We start from the raw sequence: 12,187 nt of genomic DNA on the forward strand, positions 1-12,187 counted from the left end.
GTTTGTTTGTATTTGAGGTAGAACTAATTTAAGTAGCTTTTTTGAGAGACTTCTGAAATGTGTTATTGGGGTTTTGTGTGTTGTATGGAGGGATCCAGGTTGGGTAGAGCTGGTTTTTTCTGTTTGGTGGTTTTTAGTGATTTATTGTGTAGTTTTATTCTGTTTGTAGGTGGTGTGACGAGGGATATGTGGTGTATTTAATTCATGTTTGGTTTCATAGTTCACGTTGGTCAGAGTATTTTTGAACTGAGTTTTGTTGTTGAATTATTTTTGGGGGATATTGTGTTTTTCCAGGGTTTATTGTCTAAGGTTTACAGTGGTGTAATTGGCTGTGGTGTGAGGTGTAGGGGAGGCTTTTATTTATTTAGTGGTGGCTTTTATCATAGGGAGCATCTAGTGTTTGTTTTAGTGGGTTTGAGATGGTGTGATGTAGTTCATTTTTTAGGGTTTCTTAATATTTACAATTAAATGATTTTTTATTGTGTTATAGGGGTTTGTTTATTTAGCATGCTTGACTACAGTATACATTTTATAGTTTTGGATAATTTAGGAGATATTGTTTGTAGTCAAACAGATCTTTTGGTTTTGTGTGTATTTATAGGTGGTTTGTTTGTTTTGATGGTTTTGAGGAATTAAGAGTTCATTGAGTTAGGAATAATTGTTTTTGGTGCTGTTAATTTAAGTATATTTGTGCTACTTTTATTTCTATGGATTGAATTGTTTGTTGTTGTGCTTTAGGGTAAACCTGAGAGGAAACTTTTGGATGGGGTTTTTTTAGAGAGTAAACTAAAATGGTCTCTCTTTTAAATTGGTTTGGGAAAGAACTTCTTTGGAGAAAAATGGGAAAAACTATTTATTTAACAAAGTGCTCACAAGCATAAAGAGTGAATGACATAAAATAATAAAACTTTCTGTTATTTTGTGGCGAGATGGTAAATTCAGAAAGTCCTTGCTGTGGGTTGTAGCTCCTTTGGTCTCTTGTCAGCTCTTTCAGCATTGATAAAATGCCGAGGTCCAGGCCTCCTGGGCTGCAGGTGCAGCTCTCGGTGCTTCTCTGGGTTTTTCAGTCTGCAGCAGGTTTAATGAGCCTGGAGAAAAAGGGAAAAAAAATCAGTGCAGGGAACTTCTCTGCCCTAAAACTAACAACTAACAAAGAGCCATCAGATCTGTGTGCTGCAGTCTGTCTGTGTCTCAGCTGAATACACTGGAGAGAGGGAATGCAGAGGAGTGACCACTGTTCTCTTAAAACAAGCTGTGTGCTTTTTCTTTCCTTGCTTTGCTCTCCAAATCAATCTGAAAGGTACAGAAGGCATTTTTGAAGGAGTTATTTTAACTATTTGATGGTTTTTGGCACTTCAAGTACTTGTTTTGGAGTGTTTGGGGTTTTGAGTTAGTTATAATGGGATAATTTTACTTCTAATTAGGTGTTTTTAGGTTTTATTGCAGTTAAAAGTTGTGACTTTCTTGTTTTGTTAGTAGAAATAGAAAATAGGTTTTGATTTTGTATATAGTGATGGGATTGGTGTATATGGTGTATAAGTGTGGACTAAGGATTTAAAATTCTGTGGTTTTGATGTGTTAGCTTAATGAATTTATAGTTTAAAAGACGTGGGGTTTATGGTTCTTACTTGGTTAGAGGCAGATCTTTAAATTGGGGGGGTTCTGGGTGTGTATTTTGGAGGTTTTTTGAGGGGAATGGACATGGGGTTATTTTTATTATATTTGGAAAATGGACTACGAGTAATAAGAGTTGGTTTTTTTTTTGCTGGACTTTTGTTTGCAATTCCTAAAATTGATATATTTGTGTGGTCAGGGTCGTGGTGTTTCTGGTGTAACTCTAAGCCTCCATTATTGTTTGTGTGTTTCAGGTGGTCCAGTTGTCTCACACTGAGATGTCCTCACTGACCAGCCAACAGCCCTGCTGAGATCATCCCTGGATGTTTGGTTTTCTTCATGGCACCTGACTAAGAGACAACAGCCCGGTAACAGCAGGAATTTCCCCGAGGGAGAGGTGGCCTTCTTTGGCACCTGATGTGGATTCTCATCCCTGGACATCCCAGAGATAAGTGAAGGGCTAAAAGCCACAGAGGGGATGAAAGTGGGGTGTGGGGTCATGGGTCACCGTGAGGGATTTTTGAGTCGGGTTTGGAGATGGGGATGTCCAAGCTGTGACCCCTTTAGGGCACGTGAAGGGAAGGTCTCACAGTGCTGAGGTGTGCAGGGCAGAGCAGTCCCAGGGCACGTCGTGTCACTTGTCTGTTGTGCACTCTGTGTCTTTGTGTGTTTTGTTTTGTGTGTCTTTTGCCTTAACCCTTCAAGGGGTCTTTTGGAGATGGTTTTCCCCTATGTTTCTTAACATCTCCCTTTTCCTGGTGCTGATACCAGGCCAGGCATCAAACCCTTGACTCAGGAGCTCAGAGGCCCCTCGGAATCCATCTCTCTTCACAAGTGTCCAGGCTGGTGCCTTTCCAGGTCTTGTTCTGAGCTGTATCCACAGCTGTGCACTGCCACCATCCATTCTGGTGGATTAGGTCTTGTCAGAATGCAGAGACAGGTACAGGATTCTGACCGTAGGATTCTCGGGCATCCATCTCTGCTTTTCTTGGAATCAGTGATCCCGTTGGCATCTTCTTCCTGCAGGGTTCTCTGAGCCCGGTCAGCTCCCCATGAGTCTTACCTCGGTCATCTCATTGCGAGTTCTCTCGGTCCTCAGGGTCATTCTTCTTGCTGAGATATTTCTGTCCCTGTTGTGTCTCCCCTTTTGTCCTGTCCTGTGTCACGGGTGTTGGTGTATTTGGCCTGGAGCTGCTCTGCCTTGTGTCTCAGTCTGAGTGTAGGGGGAATGGGAGAAGTCCTGGGGACTTGAAATTTGTCATGTGGGGTGTAGTTGGGCTGTAGAGGGTATCCCTAGATGGACACAAAGTGTCTGCAGCTGTCAAGTTCTCCTGCAGCACTTTGACTTTTGTCCTGACTTTGTTTCAGGTGCAGATGGATTAAATCCATGGCAGAGTGCCCCATCCTGGGTGTGGGGGCTCCCCTGAGACGGTCAGTCACTGTTGGTGTTTGCAGGGGAGTGTAAATGGTGGCCATGTTACAGCACTGCTCTTTGTCTTTGTTTTTAGGAGGCAAAGTTGGATCTGTGCAGTCAAGGTGAAGTGGACAAGGTGAGCAGTGATGGGTGGACAGAAGCAGTTGCTGTTGCTCAAGTCTCACTTGCTGGTTCTACTCTAAGCATTCTCTGTTCTGTTTTATTTTATTTTAGGTGGTCCCTTTGGCAGATGTGCTGGCCCAGGATGCCAGAGGAGGGTAGATGGGTGCAACATTAAGGTTCACTTGTGCTGCGCTTCAGTCAGAGCGGGGATGTTGCTGTTTCACAGGAACTCAGTATGATTTTTCCTTTTTTGTTTCTTTGCAGGTGCTGCTGCTGCCCCAGGTGTGCCAAGGAATAGAGGGAGGGGGTGAGTTGGCACTTTGGCAGGTGGCCCACAGGTGAGTGCCGTGCTCAGTGTGTCCCTTTTCCTTTTGCTGGGTTCACTCTGGGCAGCCTCTGGAGTGGGGGGAGATCTGAGGGGGAGCCGGGACAGGGGTGCAGAGGAGCCCTGGGGGTGACTCTTCTGGAGGGGAATAGTCACATTTTCTGTTCTGTGGTCCCAGGTAGTGTGAGGAGGTGCACAGCTGGAGTTTGGATATGGCAGCACCGAGGTGGGAGCAGAGAACATCTTCAAATCCACGGAGCCAACACGTTCATTTCTGTCGAGGAGGGATTTTGTCTGCTCGTATTCTAAAAGCTGAGTGTTGGGACTGGTGGTTGGGAGAAGGGGAAAAACCTTTTCAGTCCCCGGAGGCAATTTAAAGTTACCTTAGAGAGGAGAGGGCCCCAGTGGGATGGACCCCTCAGGAGTAAAAAGAGAGAGGGTGACACAAAGTGTCTGGAGCTGTTGAGTTCTCCTGCAGCACTTTGACTTTTGTCCTGACTTTGTTTCAGATGCAGATGGATTCAATCCATGGCAGAGTGCCCCATCCCGGGTGAGGGGGCTCCCCTGAGAAGGTCAGTCACTGTTTGTGTTTGCAGGGGAGTGTAAATGGTGGCCATGTTACAGCACTGTTCTTTGTTTTTAGGAGGTAAGGCTGGATCTCTGCAGTCAAGGTGAAGTGGACGAGGTGAGCAGTGATGGGTGGCCAGAAGCAGTTGCTTCTGCTGGAGTTTCACTTGCTGGTGCAACCCTAAGCCTCCTTTATTGTGTGTTTTAGGCAATCCACTTGCACTGCACTGAACTCCCCTCTCACCAACTGGACTGCTGTCCCAGTCTGCCTCATTCATGAGCCCTTGGGGAGCATTACAGGACTGTGTGGTGAAGCCTTGACCTTCTCCATTTGAAGGGGCCATCCAGGTGGGCTTTGGTAACAGCCGAGGAGTTGAGGTGTGTCAGGGAGGAGGAGGGAGGCTCTGCTCAAGTTTCAGCAGTGCCACATCACCTTGTCTGCTCTTAACCCAGGCACACCCCGCAGTGTTGGTGTCTGAGCAGAGCTGGAGCACAGGGCCCGAGGACCTGGGTGTGCTTAGGAGGTGGTGAGTAGCAGAATTGCTGGTTTTTGCCCCATGTGCTGCTGAGATCACACGGTCACATTTGCTTTTCTTTATTGTAGCTGTCGGAGAGACACCAGCCCAGTGACAGCAGGAATTTCCCCGAGGGGGAGGCACCTTCTTTGGCTTTTGACATGGATTGGCATCCCCAGATGTCCCAGAGATAAGTGGAGGGCTGGGAGCCACAGAGGGGATGAAAGTGGGATGTGGGGTCAGGGGTCACCAGGAGGATGTTTTAAATCAGGTTTGGAGATGGGGATGTGCAAGATGTGACCCCTTTAGGGCACATAGAGGGAAGGTCTCACAGTGCTGAGGTGTGCAGGGCAGAGCAGTCCCAGGGCATGTCCTGTCACTTGTCTGTTGTGCACTCTGCATCTTTTGTGTGTTTAGTTTTGTGTGTCTTTTGCCTTAACCCTTCAAGGGGTCTTTTGGAGAGCCCAGGCATTGTTCTTAAAATCTCCCTTTTCCTGGTGCTGATACCAGGCCAGGCATCAAACCCTTGACTCAGGAGCTCAGAGGCCCCTCGGAATCCATCTCTCTTCACAAGTGTCCAGGCTGATGCCTTTCCAGGTCTTGTTCTGAGCTGTATCCACAGCTGTGCACTGCTGTGATCCATTCTGGTGGATTAGGTCTTGTCAGAATGCAGAGACAGGTACAGGATTCTGACTGTAGGATTCTCGGGCATCCATCTCTGCTTTTCTTGGGATCAGTGATCCCGTTGGCATCTTCTTCCTGCAGGGTTCTCTGAGCCTGGTCAGCTCCCCATGGGTCTTACCTCGGTTATCTCATTGCGAGTTCTCTCGGTCCTCAGGGTCATTCTTCTTGCTGAGATATTTCTGTCCCTGTTGTGTTCCCCCTTTTGTCCTGTCCTGTGTCACGTTTGTTGGTGTGTTTGGCTCAGAGCTGCTCTGCCTTGTTGCTTGTCTGAGTGTAGGGGGAATGGGACAAATCCTGGGATCTTGGAATTTGTCATGTGGGGTGTAGTTGGCCTGGAGAGGGTATCCCTAGATGGACACAAAGTGTCTGCAGCTGTCAAGTTCTCCTGCAGCACTTTGACTGTTGTCCTGACTTTGTTTCAGATGCAGATGGATTAAATCCACCCTCTTGTTTCCCCCGAGTACGTGGTAGGTTGTCTGTCAGCAAGGAAGAAGTTGAAAATTGACCTCGCTGTTTGCTGGACGTGTGGATAGAATTGAGAGTGCAGTTAGCCAAAATCCTCTGTATTTTCTGCTAAATTAAAAAACCTGTGAACACCGTGGTGCCTGTTTTTTCCTTTCAGGTCTCATTCTCCCCATGCTCAGTATTACCAGCAGTAACTTCATGTCGAGGTGTATTTCAGAGGCAGAGATAAAATAATATAGACGTTTTATTTTGTAACTCTTTGAACCTCCTTGTTTATTAGCAAAGACATCCAAAACTAAGGAAACAAAAAAACCCCCAAAACAAACCCCCCCCCCAAACAACCTTCCTTCCCCAAAAGCACACAGAAAGAGAAAATATGCCCCTATTATTTTAAAAAAGATTAAATATTTACCCCTTAGAAAACCAGGGTCATTCAATTCTAAATAACTGTGGTTCTGATGTGTTAGGTTAATGGATTCATATAGTTTAAAATATCGGTAAAAATGTCAAGAAGTAAATACGAATTGAAAAAATACAAATACAAAAAAATAAGAAAAATATAAGTAACAAAAATAGAACTATAAAATATGATAGATAATAGCAATATATACACTATTAATACAGTATATTATTACTTGTTCCATATATTATAATATGTAAAATATAGTTAATATAATGTACATGATATAATAGATAAATTGTAATGGTTATTAGATATATCACAATAAGAAATAGAAGAAATTTTGAAGTACAGCCTAAACTGAAGGCTTTTTTGGTTTTTGCTTGGTTGGTGGCTGGGTTCTCGTAGTTGTTGTGGTTGGGGGTCTTTTGGGGCATTTATTTTCGGGGATGTTTGGAAGGGGAATTTTGGCCACGTTCTTTTTTGCCTCCGCTCCCTGCGGCAGTGCAGCCACCATGTAGACACAGAGCGGTACTGCAGCTCTCCCCCGAGCCGATTTGTAAGGCAATGCTGCCATCCTGTGGATAAAGATCGGTACTGCAACTCTCCCCCGTGCCCGTCCCGAGAGCTGTGCGGCAGTGCTGCCATCCTGTGGACATACAGCGGTACTGCAATTCTCCCCCGTGCCGGCACCCGAGGTGAGCAGCAGCCCCGGTCTCTGAGCTCACGGGCAGTGCTGCCGCCCGAGGACAGAAAGATCACGGCCAAAAGGGCGGGAAAAAAAAAGAGGGGACCCAGGGCACGTGGCAGCCGGCTGCCTGCGCGCAACCTGGACCAGGGAGCGGCCCGGGAGCGGTTTTTCCGCGGCATACGCAGGTGCGTGGACACGGGATGGGGGCTGAGCGGCGCCACGGCAGTGTTTGGGCAGGCGATGTTGTCAGGGGCTTGTGCGAGCAGCCAAGGGGGACATTTGTGGAGGGTGCCACAACCAAGATGGCGGCGCGACTCGGGGTGCTTGACCTTCTAAAGATGGCGGCGAAAAGGGCGGGAAAAATTGAGGACCACTATGTGTGTTTATCAGACTGCCTGCACAAAAATCCCGACCACGGCGCCGCCCGAGGACAATTTTCTGTGACGTCTCCAGGTGTAGGGACACGGGCTGTGGGTTCAGCCACGCCGCCGGCGGATTCGGGTTACTCATTTTAGTCAGGCGCCTGTGTTAGACACCTATGGGGGGTCCTTAAGGGGCGCCACAACCAAGATGGCGGCTCGGCTCGCTGCTCTTGACCTTCTAAAGATGGCGGCGGGGAGGGGCGAAAGTGACGTAATGCTCTCTGCCACCAAAAAAGGCGAGGTGTGACGAAAATGACCGAGAGTTGCCGAACAGCCGAAAAGAGCCGACTGCTGACGGAAATCGCCGGGTTTCCCTGAACAGCCGAGAATAGCCGACGGCTGACGGAAATCGCCGGGTTTCTCCGAACAGCCGAGAATAGCCGACTACTGACGGAAATCGCCGGGTTTCCCCGAACAGCCGAGCCCAGCCGAGTTTCCCCGAACGAGCCGCGCCCGCCCGAGCCGGGGGCAGTTCCGGGCGCTCCCGGGCGGTGTCCGCCCTCACTGCCGCTTCCTCGGCGGGCCATTCAAGGCGGTGTCGGGGCCGCTGCCGATCCCCCGGCGGGCGGGCGGGACACGCTGGCGCTGTGCCCAGAGCTGGAGCCGAGCCGGGGCTCCCGGGGAAGGCGGCAGGAGAAGCCGGTAAAACGCCCGGAGTGCTCGTGTGGCCCCGGGAGCCCCCAGAACATTGATCTGGGGGGGTCTGTGCCAGCCGCTTATGGCCTCATGGAGAGGGATTTCTCACAAGGACACGCAGTGATGGACAAGGGGAAGGGCTTCATCAGGATGAAGGGAGGCCGGTTTAGATTAAATATCTGGAAGGAATTGTTCCCTGTGAGGGCGGTGGGGCCCTGGCGCAGGTTCCCCAGAGAAGCTGTGGCTGCCCCTGGATCTGGTGGAAAGTGTCCGTGCCCTGGGTGGGGCTGGAATGGGATGAGCTTTCCCTTCCACAATTCAGTGATTCTGGTGGTCCTGCTGAGCTCAGTCAGCCTGAGGGGCTGTTGCAATTTCAGGCTGGAAGTTGAGTGCTCGTAATTTACACAGTGTAAAGCAAGAATGAACGGTTAAAAAAATTCTGATGCATGATTTTTTTAATATAAAAAGCATGGAGAGAGGTGCTTCCTTTTATTTTCTTCTGATTCAATTGTATTTCTCACTTACAGCACAGTAGAAACCCTGTTCTGCTCTGGCTGCTGAAGGACACTGCAGCATCTCCAGGTGCACCTGAAGGCATCTCGACACCGAGAGAGATTTGTTCTGTTTCCGCATTGACTCTGTTGAAAGGTGAACGCAGAATGTCCACGGGTCACCCTGCCAGCTCCACTTGGCTCAGCAGGCATCGCAGGGAGGGACCTCCTGTCATCTCTCTGGTGAGTCTGGAGGTGGGTTTTTCTGCTGCTCTGGGGCTGTGCTGGGACCCCTCAAATTCCAATCAGAGGTGCTGGGCACTGCTGGGCCTTGGGGACACCACTGAGAGGCGGATGCTTTGGTTTCTTAATACCTGGAAATCCATGGATTGCTGGGTGATTTCCATAAGTTCTCCTATTTTGTAGGAGCTGCAGGGTGAGGTCAGTATTCTGAGGGAGGCCCTGGCAAAGCTGCCAAGGAGAAGGAACACGGAGCATCCGGGGGCTTCTCCCTCCTGAGTTTCTCCTGGAGCGTGCTGCGTGTCATGCTGGATGTTTAACCTGGCTTTGGGGTGTTCTCCTGCAGTCCCAGCTCTAACTGCTGCCCCTGAGCCGAGGCCTTGCTGTGTCCCAGCACTAAACCCGGCAGGTGGGTCCTGCTTTTCCAGCCCTTTAATCCCACGGGCAATCCCAGATTCCCGGAGCTCCCCTGGGCACAGCCTGGACTCGCTCCCTGGGAGCTGCACTTCAGTCTGCCTGAACCAAGGACCTCCTGTTTGAAACTTCATTCCTGTTGTTTTTCCTCTTGCAGGTAGTTGGCAAAAAAGGAGAGAGCCAGTAGGAAGTGGAGGCACTGGAAGGCCTTATCCCAGTGCATGGTTCACACTTTTCCCTCTGACTCCTGGAGAAATGCCTGAGCATAACCAGAGACTGTCAGTTTGATTTCCTGCCCTTTACTGTAAATCGTTGCTTTCAGCTGGTTTGTGTTCCTGGTGTCATCCTCCTCCTCCTCCATGGATTTGTCAATAGAATTGCTGTATTTTGCTGAGTTGAATTTTGTTATTCCAGCAATTGTGGCTCTTTGGTTCCACTGAAACTTCCCATCTCTGCTGGGAGTTTCAGCTGTCAAATCCAAGTAAGATTGGAGTTTCTTTGGATTGTTACTCCCACAAATGAGAGATCCTTCTGGAATAGGAGTAAATTGGCATGTTTAACTCCCTCTTCCCTTGAAAATCAGAGCAGAGGAAGCAGATTTGAAATCATCATTCCATGGACTTCCACAGACTTCCTGGCTGTTCCAAAAGTTTTCCATGTTAGAAATTCCTGAGCTTGTTTTCCAGGCAAGCTGGGAGTTAGATATTATTCCTTCCTTTTATTTGATATTTTTCCTCTCTCTGATTTTAGTGAGGGAATATTTATTTTTTCCAATTTTCCATTCTAATTGGAATTTTGGTACTTCTTAGGGGACATTTCCAAGGAAATTTACCCAATTAAGGTTGGTAAATCAGGAATGTGTCAGCACCATATCCACAGAATTCTGGGAATTCCCAGGAAAACTTGTAAAGTGTTTTATTGCCTTGATTCATCTCGTTCTTAAGTTCAACTGAGTGTGTTTTTAATTACATAAGTTCCATTAAAACTTAAATCCCGGCCTAGTTGCGGTTCCTTGGACACAAGGGGGTGGTTCTTTCCTGCCTTGGCACATGTGGGTGTTCATCCCAAGTGAGCTTCCTGCTAAAACAGAATTTGTTTCCAAGAATTTTCTAGAAAACCTTTTTTTCCTGGAGGCACTGGGTTTGTTTTCCCTATCCCTGCCTAATCAAGAAAACTCCTGGGGCCTGTGTTAGGCAGTGGCATCAGGGGAGGGGTGTGTTTATTTAATTTCGTATTTTATTTTACTTATTGTTTATTTTTTTTTAATTTTTGATTTTTGTATTTTATGTTAAATATTGTATTGTGGTTAATGTTTTAATATATTTTTTGTTTTGTCTTTTTAAAATGCTTTTGGTTTATTTCTTTAATTTTTATATTTTTTAGTCTATTATTTATTTTTAAAATTTAAAAATTTTTCTTTTTTACTATTTAAAATCTTAGTGACTTTTATTTTTTTTTTAATTTATGGATATTATTTCAGTTTTTGCATTCATGTTATTTATTTAGTATTTTAAATTTTTAAATTATATTTAAAATTTATTTTAGATTTTATTTATATTTTTTTCTTTTTAATAACTTTTGAGGTTTTTTTAAATTTTTTATTTTGTTTTATTTTATTTTATATTTTTTTTCATGTTTTCATTGTTCCTTTTTTTTTTTCCTTACTCTTTTTTTTCCCCCGAGTACGTGGAAGTTTGGTCCCGCCCCCATCCCGGGCCGGGCGGAGCGTGGGGCGGAGCGTGGGGCGGAGCGTGGGGCGGAGCGTGGGGGGCGGAGCGGGGGGGGGGGCGGAGCCGGGGGGGGGCGGAGCCGGGAAGGCGGAGCCGGGGGGGCGGAGCCGGGGGGGCGGAGCCGGGGGGGCCGGGGGCGGAGCCGGGGGGCGGAGCCGGGGGGGCCGGGGGCGGAGCCGGGGGGGCGGAGCCTGGGGGGCCGGGGGCGGAGCCGGGGGGGGCGGGCGGAGCCGGGGGGGGCCGGTGTTCTCGGTGTTTGGGTTTTGTCTGGGCTTGTCAGCCAAGTCATAAACAAGCCAATTCGGCTCCTGAACTCTCCAATGAATGTTTAAAACGCTTCCACAGAAAGACAAGTTATTAGTGATTCCAAAGAAATATTTGTAAATGAAGGGTAACGATTTCTGGGGAATTTCCTTAGGAATTATGAACCTCAGGCATATGGATTTTCGGGGGTGGAATCCCAGTTCCAGCCTCGGGCACCTGCAGGAGAAGAGGGGTCCTTATCCACAGCAAGGGAAGCCCGGTGCCCCATCGTGTCAGGTGCAGACAATGAACCGTCCCGGGAATGAACAGCAAGTCCCCTCTGCCTCACCCTCAGACTGAGAGCAGCTGCAGGTGAGAGATGGCACAGGATGGGGAGGGGAGAGAGCAGCCCCAGGTGTGAGCTGGGAACAGTGAGGGGGGACAGAGCAGGCACAGGTGGGGCTGTGATGGATAACGATGGGGCGGTTCCAGGTTAAGAAGGCAGCCCCAGCTCATTTTGGTATTGAGGAGTGAGGAGCTCACGCTGAGGTCCTGGCTGTGGCTCATGAGGAGCACGTGGGTTTGGAGCGTTACTTGGGAGGCGATGGGGATCAAACCTTTCTACCCAGCAGCAGCAGAAGGTCAACCAGTGTGGGTTTATAGAGGGGACTTTTTTTTCCTTTTCAGCTTCATCTTAATAAACCCGCCCCGGTGCTCCCAGACGATAAAGGAGTTATGGAGACAAAAGGAGTTCAAATTGATCGAAGAAACTCCTTTTTTCTGTTGTTGTCTGTGTTTAAAGTGGAGGGATTTTCTTTTCACCTGGAATTTTAATGAATAGTGGCACTTCTATGTGGCTTTTATTCAATATGATGTTCTTAGGTGGTGCGTAGTGTTTTGTGTGACTTTTTTTGGTATTATTTGTTATATATAATTTGGTTTTTGAGCAAAGGTAACTTTATGTGTGGGTTTGTTTGTATTTGAGGTAGAACTGATTTAAGTAGCTTTTTTGCGAGACTTCTGAAATGTGTTGTTGGGGTTTTGTGTGTTGTATGGAGGGATCCAGGTTGGGTAGAGCTGGTTTTTTCTGTTTGGTGGTTTTTAGTGATTTATTGTGTAGCTTTATTCTGTTTGTAGGTGGTGTGACGAGGGATATGTGGTGTATTTAATTCATGTTTGGTTTCATAATTCACGTTGGTCAGAGTATTTTTGA

This window comes from Zosterops lateralis (assembly GCF_965231275.1).
Source record: "Zosterops lateralis genome assembly, chromosome: 3".
NCBI lineage: Eukaryota > Metazoa > Chordata > Aves > Passeriformes > Zosteropidae > Zosterops > Zosterops lateralis.